Consider the following 12,327-nt stretch of genomic DNA (forward strand, 5'->3'; position numbering starts at 1 on the left):
TTGTGACTGCATCCTCTATAACAGAAAAGTGTGTTCCATACACTGACAGTATCCTCTAAAGCAGTAGTTATTAAAAAAAAAAAAAAAATGATCCCCAGACCAGTACCATCAGCAATACCCAGGAACTTGCTAGATGTGTCAATTCTTAGGCCAGTATTCTCAATCATGTCTTTTACCTCTTTTTACATACTGTCATTTTAAGTATAATTTTAAAAGCTATGATAGGGAATTCCATTATCTGAAGCTTCTGCATGTGTCTCTCCAAGATCATTTGCTTCCCTTGATTGTTCTTCACATCAATATGTTTCCTTATGTGCTAACTTGCTTTTAATTCAACAATGAATTTTTGACATTATGTTAATTATAATTTCTTCAGCCTCACTAAAATTTTTCATTGACCTATGAGCCATCCTATGTACTTCAAGTAAGAGTCTGAATCTTAAACTATAATTAGGACAGGGAAAACAAAGGCTAGAGAGGATGGATCTGTATTTCAGGAAATTTGAAAGTTCAAGAATCTTAAGGGAGGCACTACAGGGGATGGCAGCTTCTGAAAAGCACCAGAGGACATGATTCCTTGACGGGCTTGAACAGTCCCAGGTAAAATGTTACATTTATCACATACATGTACTGCGTGCCTGCTTTAAGTGGTCACCAAAAATACTAGCTAATATTTTTTTTTTATTCTACTTTCCATCTCAAGCAAGTTTTTCTCATCAGCTAACTCAAACTGAAACCCTACTTGTAGACAAGCTAGGAAAGGTAATTTCCAGTCTTTCAGACCTTTTGACACAGAAGGAATGCTAGAACGTTGGCATGAAACTGTTTATCAGATAAAGGATTTGGATATATCCTGTGATTATATTGTTTTTCCCCCTCACTGGTTGCCTAAATGGTTTCCTTATCACTACCTAAGTGTGACTTTGAAAATAAGTAGTGTATTTTGTAACTCCCCCTAACCTGGGTTAAGGAGGATTCAAAAGGAAGGGGATGCTGCTAAAGTACAATATTATGTTTAGAAATAAAGATTTTAGATAAAATAGCAGCTCTGCTTTTATTATGAGTCATCTCACAAAGGACAGATTTCTTCCACTAGCATCCTGTCTTGCACACAGATGCATCTTAATAAACGTTGCTGTGTGTCTGTCATCATTTCATCAAATACCCAAAGCTTATCTTCTCTGGGAAATAGAACCTTGATTCTGATGGGCAGATTGGGCCCATTTCAAATAACGCTATTTAATTGTACATAAATTCTTTTGCAAGTCCAAACTTCACAAAGATAAAAGAGATTTTTTGAAAACAACTGTGTCTATACTCTCTAAAAAGTCAAAATATTTTACTTTTTATGCTATTGGCCTTTCATAAAATAAAGTACTATTTCTTCCTGCACTTAAGCATTTCTCCCTCACTCTTCTTCCAGTGACAATTCAGTAAGCTGAGGTACAGAATGGGCTGCCCCTCTATTTTAAAAGATTGGAAAATCTCTATATCCCACTCCTGAGCCAGAACAGGACATCATGTCTTCCTCGTGACAATCTGGGTATGAAAAACAATTAATGTTTCCCCTGTACAAAAAATCTAGCTATAGATTAACATAAAATTGTTACAGTAATAAAGTTGAAGCCCATAGAGAGGATCAATAATGGTGGTATCACATCCAAGGCAAAGCAGAAGTAGCTCTTCAAGAAGTATAGATAATAAAATTTTCTGTAAAACCTGAAAAACAAGCAGTACATCTGGGAAGGAATCAAAATTATATTAAAGTAACAGACTCTAAGAGATGACTCTAGAGACAAAATTTTTTGGGTTTGATTACCAATTTCATCATTTGTGAGTTTCTTACCAGTTATGCTCTTCAGTTTTCCAATCTGAAAAGTGGCAATAATTACAGTATCTATCTCACTAGATAGCTGTCAACAAACACTAAAGAGCTGATAATGTGCAGTCATAATTTTTGCCTATCAAGGAATAAACTCAGGAATGAATAACAAGTATAGAATCAAAAATACTTCATGTATATTCCACAACACAAACTATTATGCAATCTTTAGGTAAATGACCAATTATAAAAAATACCAGATATATTAGCTCAGTTGGCAAAGAATCCACCTGCAATACCGGAGACCTGGGTTCAATCCCTGGGTTGGGAAGATCCCCTGGAGAAGGGAACAGCTACCTGTTCTAGGTATTCTGTATTCCAGTATTCTGGCCTGGAGAATTCCATGGACTATATAGTCCATGGGGTCACAAAGAATTGGACAGGACCAAGCAACTTTTACTTTCACCAAATATATTTAAGAATGAGGAATGGGATTATTAGAATACATCTAAATTTGAGAGATTATTAAAATATATCTAAAATTTGAATTACACGAAGATTTATAGTTGTAGACATTCTATTGGAAACTTTAAATATTGGGCACCCCAGGCCCAGCCCCCACAGAATCTAGTGCCTGAGCGGCCAGTGGGCCAGGCTGGAGCGGCTGGAGGCAGATGTGAGCAAGGTGGAGCCAAGATGGCGGTTGCACACTGTGCAAATGGTTCATCTGGAGTCCAGATGCTTTCCTACTATGTCTCAACCACACTCTGAGCACAGAAAAAGAAGAGGTGATGGGGCTGTGCATAAGAGAGGTGAATGATGACTTAAGGAGTGACCCCAAGTTTACATATACTAGAACTGATATCCACACAGTTGTTGAAAAGGTTGACACTGTCAGAATTGTTCACATTCATTCTGTCATTGTCTTGCAGCTTTCTGGTAAGAGGAAGGGTCGAGTGGACATTTCTCCAGAGCAGCTGTCTGCAGCTTTAACTGAGGCAGAGAGGTTGGCTGAACTAACTGGCGGTACCCTGAGAGTTGTGGGCTGGTTTCATTGCAACCCCCATATAACTGTTTGGCCTTCCCATGTTGAAGTTCACACACAAGCCATATACCAGATTATGGAGCAAGGCTTTGTAGGGCTTGTATTTTCCTGTTTCCTACAAGATAAAAATACAAAGATTGGACAGGTACTCTATACTTGATTTCAATCCATAGAGGCCCAAAAGAGCTCAGAGTATGAGAGAATTGAAATCCCAATTCATATTGTACCCCATGGAACCATTTGGGAAAGGGTGCCTTGAGTCAGCAATTGAGGTGCCCAAGATCCTGTATCAAGAGGGGCAAGATGCACATAGGAGGATCCACATCCTTCCACATCTGGACTCAGTAACCAAGATCCACAATGGCTCAGTAGTTTACTAAGAATCTGTGCAGGTCAGCAGTCAGCGGACCTCTACTACAGTGTTTGGAGGACAGACTGGAGAGAAACCAAAAGCATTTACAGGAGTTGCAACAAGAAAAGAAAGAGTTTATGCAAGAACTTTCTTCCCTAGAATAAAGCAGGAGACAAGATGGGGAAGGATGAAAATATCCAGGTGTAAAATTAATTAAGCTAAATCAGTTTTGAAGAAGAGACATTTGGAGGACTCATATTGCCTAACTGCAGACTTACTATGAAGCTACAGGGATCAAGACAGCATGGTATATATGCCCAACTGATTTTGATAGAGGTACAAAAACAATTTAGTGGAGGAAGGGTGATAGTCTTTTCAACAGATGAAGTTGGTGCAGTTTGTAAAGAAAATGAAGTTTACCCTAAACTACATAACTTATACAAAAATTACTTGAAAATATATCATGAACTTAGATGTAAGATGTAAAACTATAAAAACTTTTAGGGAAAAAAAAACCTTGGGGAAAAAAAAAAAAACCTGGGCTAAGCGACAAGTTCTTGGCCTTTACCCCAAAAGCATAGTCCTAAAAGGAAAAAGTTGATGTATTGGACGTCATCAAAATTAAAAACTTTTGCTCTGCAAAGAATTTAAGAGGAAGAAATTATTGGGAGAAATTACTTACAAACCATTTATCTAGACCAATATAGAATATACTGTATGAAGTCAAGAGTGAAAAATAAACAATGCAATTAGTAAATGAGCAGAAGACATGAATAGACATAGCACTAAAGAGGAAATGTGGATGGCAAGCGAGCAAAGGAAATGATGTTGAATCTTATTAGTAATTGGGGGATGCAAATTAAAACCACAAGGAATTTTGACTATGTACTTATCAGAACAGCTAAAGAAAAAATAGTGAAAATGGGGACTTCCCTGACAGTTCAGTGGTTGAGACTCTGCCTTTCAATGCTGGAGACATGGGTTTGATCCCTAGCTGGGGAACTAAGATGCCACATGCCTCAGTGTGTGGCCAAAATTTTTTGAAAAAATAGTGAAAATAGCAGATGCTGCTGAGTGTATGAACTGGATCTTTTATACCTTGCTGAATGGAATGTAAGATGGTAAGTCACTCTGAAAAAAAAAAAAAAAGTTTGGAAACTTCTCATAAACACACACGTACTTTATTACCTCAGCATGTATTTTCTTGACATGTATCCCAAAGAAATGAAAACCTATTTTGGCACCAAAATTTCTATACAGATGTTCTTAGCACTTTCATTTGTAATAACCCCAAACAGAACAACCTAGACATCCTGCAGATGAGCACGTGGTTAAACCAACCACGCACACCAAGGGAACTACCTTGCAATGTAAAGAAATAGACTATTGATACACACAACTTGGATGAACCTCAAGCACATTATGAGGAACAAAAAAGCCAGATTAACAGGTCTCCTACTGTATGACTGTATAACATTTCCAATTTTTAAAATGACAAAATTATAGAAGTGAAGAACATATTAATGGTTGCCAGGGATAGGGACTGGAGGGGGGATTATAAAGGGTAACACAAGAAGTTTCTTTGTGCTGATGGAACAGTTCTGTATCTTTGATTGTGATGTTGAATGTCTAAAATGTGCTAAAACTATACAGAGCTACAAACACCCACAAATGAATGCATGTAAAACCTGGTGAAACCAAATAAGGTCTATAGTCTCATTAGTAGTATGATACCATTGTCAATATGTTGGTTTTGAAGTTGGACTATAGTTATGTGTAAGATCATACTGCTGGGGAAAACTGGGACTCTGTGTACTATTTTTGCAACTTCCTGTTAAATAAATTATTTATTTATTTATTGCTAAATAAAGAGTTGTAAATATTAATATAATAAATATAAATAATAAATATTTTATTGCTAAATAAATTTATTGCTAAATAAAGAGTTGTAAATATTAATATAATAAATATAATAAATAATAAATATTTATTTATTGCTAAATAAAGAGTTGTAAATATTAAATAAGGAAAAAACATTTAAAAATTGAAAAGTAAGAAGATGGCTTTTAAATCTAGAAGTTGGAAAAAGAGCAAAATAATCTTAAAGAAAGTGGGTGAAAGGAAGTAGTAGAGTTATTTGTAGTAATAGAGATCTGCAAAATGGAAAGCAAAAACAATACGAAATATGAAGAAGAATGAAAGCTAGATCTTTGAAAAACTAAGAGAATGCATTAAATACCAAAATTAGACATTAAGAGGATATAAAGGTAAAGAATATTAAAATTTTTCTTGAAAAAAGGTAGAAAAATTTTTAACAAAATATAAACAAAATTAATTTTTTTAAAAATCTGATTTATGTTATTACTGTTTAAAAATGTAACAGTCTAGAAGAGTGGATGGGGAGGGAGGTGGGAGAGATGTTCATGAGGGACTGGACATAGTTATACATATGGTTGATTCATGTTGATGTTTGGCAGAAACCAACAATACTGTAAAGTGATTATCCTTCAATTAAAAATAAATAAATTCAGTTGAAAATGAAATATGTAGTTTAAATCAAATAAAAAATATTAGTTGGAGAATGTATATTTTATGTTATATTTACTTTATTATAGAGCAAATACATATTAATGTTAAATACATTCATGCATAGTATACAAGTATAAAATAATCAGATAGTGATAAATTTCATGATGAATAAAAAAGCCTAAGGCAATAGAGACAAGGTGTGATATATGTGGCAGTCATAAGTGGTACCTTTGTGAAGGTGACATTACTGCAGAGACCTAAATGAAGTGACAGAGAGGGTCAAGCAGATATCTCTAGGCACAACATGACAGCATTAGAGATAGAGTAACAAAAAAGCACAAATACTCTTGACAGCATTAATCCAATGGTCCAGAGACACCATGGAAGCCAGTGTGGTATGAGCTGAGTGATGGAGATGGAAGATGAAAGAAAATGAGGCCAGAGAGGTAGAAGCCAGGAAAGTAGCAGTAGAACAAGGAACATCAAAGTGTGCTCCCTCAGGTCAAGTAAGGAGATCTGTCCCAAAAGGAGGAGGTGACCAACCACCCCATTTCACTCAGAACGCTCCTGACTTTATCACTAACACCTCATATACAGGGAAGCATTCAGCCCCAGAGAAACCAAGACACTGGATACTAACTGATGAAGACTGAAAACTGACATTAGAATTGATCAAATGGAAACTTTCTTGACCTTGATAAGAGACTAATAGTGAGGAAAAGGCTGGTTTTCTTATGTGTTCAAGATAATATAAGAGGGAACACCAGGATCAGGTTCATAAAGATTACACATATCTTTCAAAGTTTTTCTATAAACAGAAATGGAAAATGAGACAGCAGATCAAGGGTTTTATTTTCTTCTAGTTAAAAATTTGTATCTCCACTCAACTCTGTCCATACAATGACTTTCTTAATTCATCAGGTATGACACGTATGCTACCCTTTAACATTCTTTCTGCTGTAGACTGAATGTCTGTGTCCCCTGAAAATTCATATGTTAAATCCTATCCCCAGCATGATGGTATTTGGATTTGGAGTCTTTGGCAGTTGATTAGATCAAGAGAATAGAATTCTTACAGAGAATCAGTGCCCTTGTAAGACATCTGAGGGAGCTCCCTCCCTCCTTGTGGGGACTCAGAACAGAGTCCTCTTTAAAAAAGGATCTGCATCGCACTGGACACTGAATATGCCAGCACATCAGTCTTGAATTCCCTGGCATCTAGAACTGTGGTACTAGGTATAAAGTTATATTTTATAAGCTGCTCAGACTGTGACAGTCTGTCCTAGCAGCTGAAATGTCCTAAGATGTGGCCCAAGTAATTCTTATGATTAAGGTATTTAGGGAAACCCACCAATATTTAAAAATCCCATTCCAAAATCCTTCTCCTATATATCTAAAAATCTGAATCCAACATTTTCCTTGAGGCCCATTTAATATGTTATGTTTCCCATAATATAGATTTTATTATATCCTCTAATTCTTTTGGTTTATGGGGTCTTTACTGGACCTTGACATACATCATATTCCTGAACCCATAGTAGATTTTAAATTTCTCCTGGATAGTGACACATTGCTATTTCTTTTGTCTCTGCTCTGTGCTCAGTATATGCTATATGGCTAAATGCTTGTTAACTTGTTTATTTATGCAATTCTAGTATATCTGTAGTGTTTACCATGAGGTTTTGAAAACAAAAGAGGTCTTGATTTCAAGAATAATCTATGAAGATTACTGTGCTGTAGGTGAGTTCATAGATTTACAACATAGAACCTCCTAATGGATATGCCCAGATCCTCCTTGCAGTCTTCTGACTAGGTACTGCAACAGGTTTGCTATGCTGCTTTAGCCGAAAGATGCTTTGCTGCCAATAACCACTTCATTATTATTTATCTCAGAGTAATAAAAATGAATTCTTCTCATTTTTTCGGCAGGGATATACGAGTAGTCAAGAAAGCTCAATTGCAGTGCTTTCCTCTTCTCTTAGAGGTGTAATTTAAATTCTGAGATACTCCAAATGAGAAATTAGAATGACTTTTGCTTCATTTATAAAACCTGACAGCTTAATTCCAAATACTTTGGAGATTTAATTAATGAGAAGTGAATCAACCCTTCAACATTAAAAAGAAAATCCATAATTTGGCCTCTTTCTGTAAGCAGAGTGAAATGTCAAATTATTTTAGGCCAACAGGATTTTTCATAACTTTTATGATGTAAATGTTTCATAATAATGTCAAAACTTCTGCAGCATTAAGCCAGCATGTAACTGATCCAATACAAATTGCCCATGACATTAAATGGTATTGATGTCTTACCAAAGAGATAAACTTGGCTGTGGAAAGCGGGCCAAGCCCTCTAAGCAGCTAAAGAAAGATATTTGGGGTATCAAATGACCAAGCTACTAACCACTCCTGGAATTGCTTGCCTGTAGCAGCAGTTCAGAGGTGTGCCTGCTTAACCTGAAGTCACAGGAGTAGAAGGATTTAAATTGGAACTGACAGTCAGGTTTTGTATGGTAATTCTCTATTTGCACCAGTCTTTCTTTTTACTCAGCCTTTAGCTATCTACAGTGACTTCATTAAAAGCACTAGAAGCTGCAAATTCTGTAGGACTAAATGCCTGGCCTAGATAGCAAATGAAAATGCTGACAAATGTGATCTCCCCAAGTCACTGCATTAATGCCACTTTCCAGAGGATATGTATTTTTCCTTCAATGATCAGTACAGATTACTGGCTACAAATAATTTGATAATAGCTCACATTATAATACTGTGTGCATGTATCTGCAATTATAGAAGATTTTGATAGATATCACAAAGCCTGTAGGTTATGAATCATGGTGGCTTTTTCTACAGCTACTTATCAATGGACTACAAAAAATAAGACAAGTTAGAAACATGAAGAATGAGAATATTTTGTTATAAGTGTCAAAAGAAATACAAACATTTTGCCAAGGTAAAATAATACTGAAAATAACTTTTCAAATAAATAAAAAGGCTTAAAAAGCTAAAATGTAATGGAAAGATTAAGCATACTGCATAGTGCTTAAAGGGCTTCCCACGTGGCCCTAGTGGTAAAGAACCCGCCTCTCAGTGCAGGAGATAAAAGAGATAAGTGATCAACCCTTGGAGGAAGGCATGGCAACCATCTCCAGTATTCTTGCCCAGAGAATCCCATGGAAAGAGGAGGATAATGGGCTACAGCCCTTGGAGTAGCAAAGAGCTGGACACAAATGAAACGATTTAGCACACACACATAGTGCTTAAAAGGGAAATAAAGGGAAGGATAGAAATGATGGTAACTTCTATTTCAACTAAGCAAAATGGGAATTTTTTTATGGTTATAAAGAATTAGTTCAACACTGAATTGGTTAGAGGAAGTAGTGAATTTTCCATCTCTGGAAGTAATTAAGTGAAGCACATGGGGTTCAAGTAGTGGTTTTCAATCTTGCTTTGAATATGCCCCCTGTTAAAAATACCTTTGACACTATCCTTAACAAATACATGCAGGCTTTAGGAAACAATATTTATCTCTGATACTAACATACTTCAATATCTTCTAGACTACATAGGCATTGAATGTATGTGATTGATACCTGATATATTCTAATTTTCTATACTATATTCAAAATAAAAACTAGTATATGACCCTGAAGATTAATTTTTGCATGTCATTAATGTTTTACAATGCTCACTTTGAAAACCATAAATAAATATCCCCTTAAATCTCTTACAATCTTATAATTGTATCAAAATAAAACATTAGTACACAACAAAATGAGTGGGGGTAGGGGAACCTTCACACATCTATTGCTTGAATAAACTAAATCTGACTTATAAATGACTCATATAGCTGAGAAGAGATTTCTTCCCAGTTATATAGTAAAAGTCTTATTGTTCAGTCACTAAATTGTGTCCAACTCTTTTGTGACCCCATGGACTATAGCCTGCCAGGCTCCTCTGTCCATGGGATTTGTGTCTTAGTCCATTTAGGCTCCTATTATAAAGTTGGTTAGCTTATAAACATCAGAATTTATTCCTCACTGTTCTAGAAGCTGGAAAGTCAAGAATAAAGACAGCAGTCTGGTCATGTTCCACTGAAGGCCCCCTTCCTGATTTATAACCAGCAACTTCTCCGTGTGTCCTCACATGATACGAGGGGCAAAGAATATCTTTGTGTTTTATAAAGTACTATTTCTATATCTGAGAGCTCCATTCTCATGACTTAAGCATCTCCCAAAGGTCCACCTGCTGCTGCTGCTGCTAAGTCACTTCAGTCGTGTCCGACTCTGTGTGACCCCATAGACGTCAGCCCACCAGGCTCCCCCGTCGCTGGGATTCTCCAGGCAAGAACACTGGAGTGGGGTGCCATTGCCTTCTCCAAGACCCACCTACTATCATCATATTTGGGGGTGAGGATTTCAATATATAAATTTCAGGCAACACAAAAGTTTAGATCATAGCATCCGGAAATTCAGAAAAGCAAGGGAAGAACCCTAGACACCAGTGTCAGGGGCACTGTCGTAGTGCTCATTGGCCAAGATACTGTGGGTCCTCCTCTTAAGCTGGGCAGCCCCATGAACTCTAAACTGAAAATAAACAAAGGATCTTTGATTTCAGTGTTCATGGCCATAGGTCTGTGTGTCTAGCTCCACTGACAAGAGAAGCTGAAGATCTCAGTACTTTGTGGAATGATTATCACTGGCCTGGAGAAGGGCATGGCTACCCACTCCAGTATTCTTGCCTGGAGAATTCCATGGACAGAAGAGTCTGGTGGGCTATAGTCCATGTAGTCACAAAGAGTCTGACATGACTGAGCGACTATCACTTTCACTTTCACTTAATACTGACCATCACAATATTGGCTACTAACTCTGATCTGTATATTACAGTAAAAGTATAATAAAAATAAAATGGTAGAGAAATGAGGGGAAATGTGTCAATCCATTACTCTGTTTTTTGTGTATACCTTTACAATGTACCTTTTTGAAGGGTTACATGTGGTCCAACATTTCTTCACTGTATTTACTCTAAGCCAGTTTGGGTAAAATTATATAAATAAAAGTGGTGGAGGTATAGTATAAAAAGTTGATATTAAAAATGGGAGAGTCCTGATTTAAATCCCCATGTATTCTTCCTTAATGTACCTCAATTCAGCTCAGTAGCTCAGTCGTGTCCGACTCTTTATGACCCCATGGACTGCAGCATACCACTCTTCCCTGTCCATCACCAACACCCGAAGTGTGCTCAAACTCATGTCTATCAAGTTGGTGATGCCATCCAACCATCTCATGCTTTGTCATCCCCTTCCCCTCCTGCCTTCAATATTTCCCAGAATCAGGATCTTTTCCAAGGAGTCAGTTATTCACATCAGGTGGACAAAGTATTAGAGCTTCAGAAAAGTAAACAGGTGCATCATAATTGCTACAGAAAAACATATATGATGACAACAGTGGACACATCACCAGAGAATACTGAGATGTATCTGAAGGGTATGTGAGGGAACAATTCAGACACTATTCATTCAATAAACATTTACAAACCACCCAGCATGTGTAAGGTACTATGATTAATACTGAGATAGTAAACAAGAGACATAAATCCTGTTATCACATATATTTTTATTCAGTAGGGGAGCTCTATAATAAATAAATGCATCAGTTCAGTTCAGTTCAATTCAGTTGATCAGTCATGTCTGACTCTCTGTGACCCCATGGACTGTAGCATGCCAGGATTCCTTGTCCATAACCAACTCCCAGAGCCTACTCAAACTCATGCCCTTTGCATCGGTGATGCCATCCAACCATCTCATCCTCTGTTGTCCCCTTCTCCTCCTGCCTTCAATCTTTCCCAGCATCATGGTCTTTTCCAATGAGTCAGTTCTTTGCATCAGGTGGCCAAAGGATTGAAGTTTCAGCGTCAGTCCTTCCAATGAATATTCAGGACTGATTTCCTTTAGGATTGACTGGTTTGATCTCCTTGCAGTCCAAGGGACTCTCAAGAGTCTTCTCCAACACTACAGTTCAAAAGCATCAATTTTTAGGTGCTCAGTTTTCTTTATAGTTCAAGTCTCACATCCATACATGACTACTGGATAAACCATAGCCTTGACTAGACGGACCTTTGTTGGCAAAGTAATGTCTCTGCTTTTTAATATGCTGTCTAGGTTTGTCATAGCCTTTCTTCCAAGGAGCAAGCGTCTTTTAAATTCAAGACTGCAGTCACCATCTGCAGTGATTTTGGAACCCAAGAAAACAGTCTCTTACTGTTTCCACCATTTCCCGATCTATTTGCCGGGGAGTGATGGGACCAGATGTCATAATCTTAGTTTTCTGAATGCTGAGTTTTAAGCCAGCAATATCACTCTCCTCTTTCACTTTCATCAAGAGGTTCTTTAGTCCTTCTTCAGTTTCTACCATAAGGGTGGTGTCATCTGCATATCTGAGGTTACTGATATTTCTCCCGGCAATCTTTATTCCAGCTTGTGCTTCATCCAGTCCAGCATTCAGCATGATGTACCCTGCATATAATTTAAATTAGCAAGCTGACAATATTCAGCCCTGACATACTCCTTTCCCAATTTGG

At 37.1% G+C, this 12,327-nt stretch overlaps 1 pseudogene; it reads left to right on the top strand.

Moving 5' to 3' along the window:
- The first annotated feature begins 1,645 nt into the window (after positions 1-1,645).
- LOC110144971 (lys-63-specific deubiquitinase BRCC36 pseudogene) lies at positions 1,646-3,383 on the top strand (annotated as a pseudogene).
- Positions 3,384-12,327: the final 8,944 nt, after the last annotated feature.

The sequence above is a fragment of the Odocoileus virginianus genome, chromosome 18 (genome assembly GCF_023699985.2).
Source record: "Odocoileus virginianus isolate 20LAN1187 ecotype Illinois chromosome 18, Ovbor_1.2, whole genome shotgun sequence".
NCBI lineage: Eukaryota > Metazoa > Chordata > Mammalia > Artiodactyla > Cervidae > Odocoileus > Odocoileus virginianus.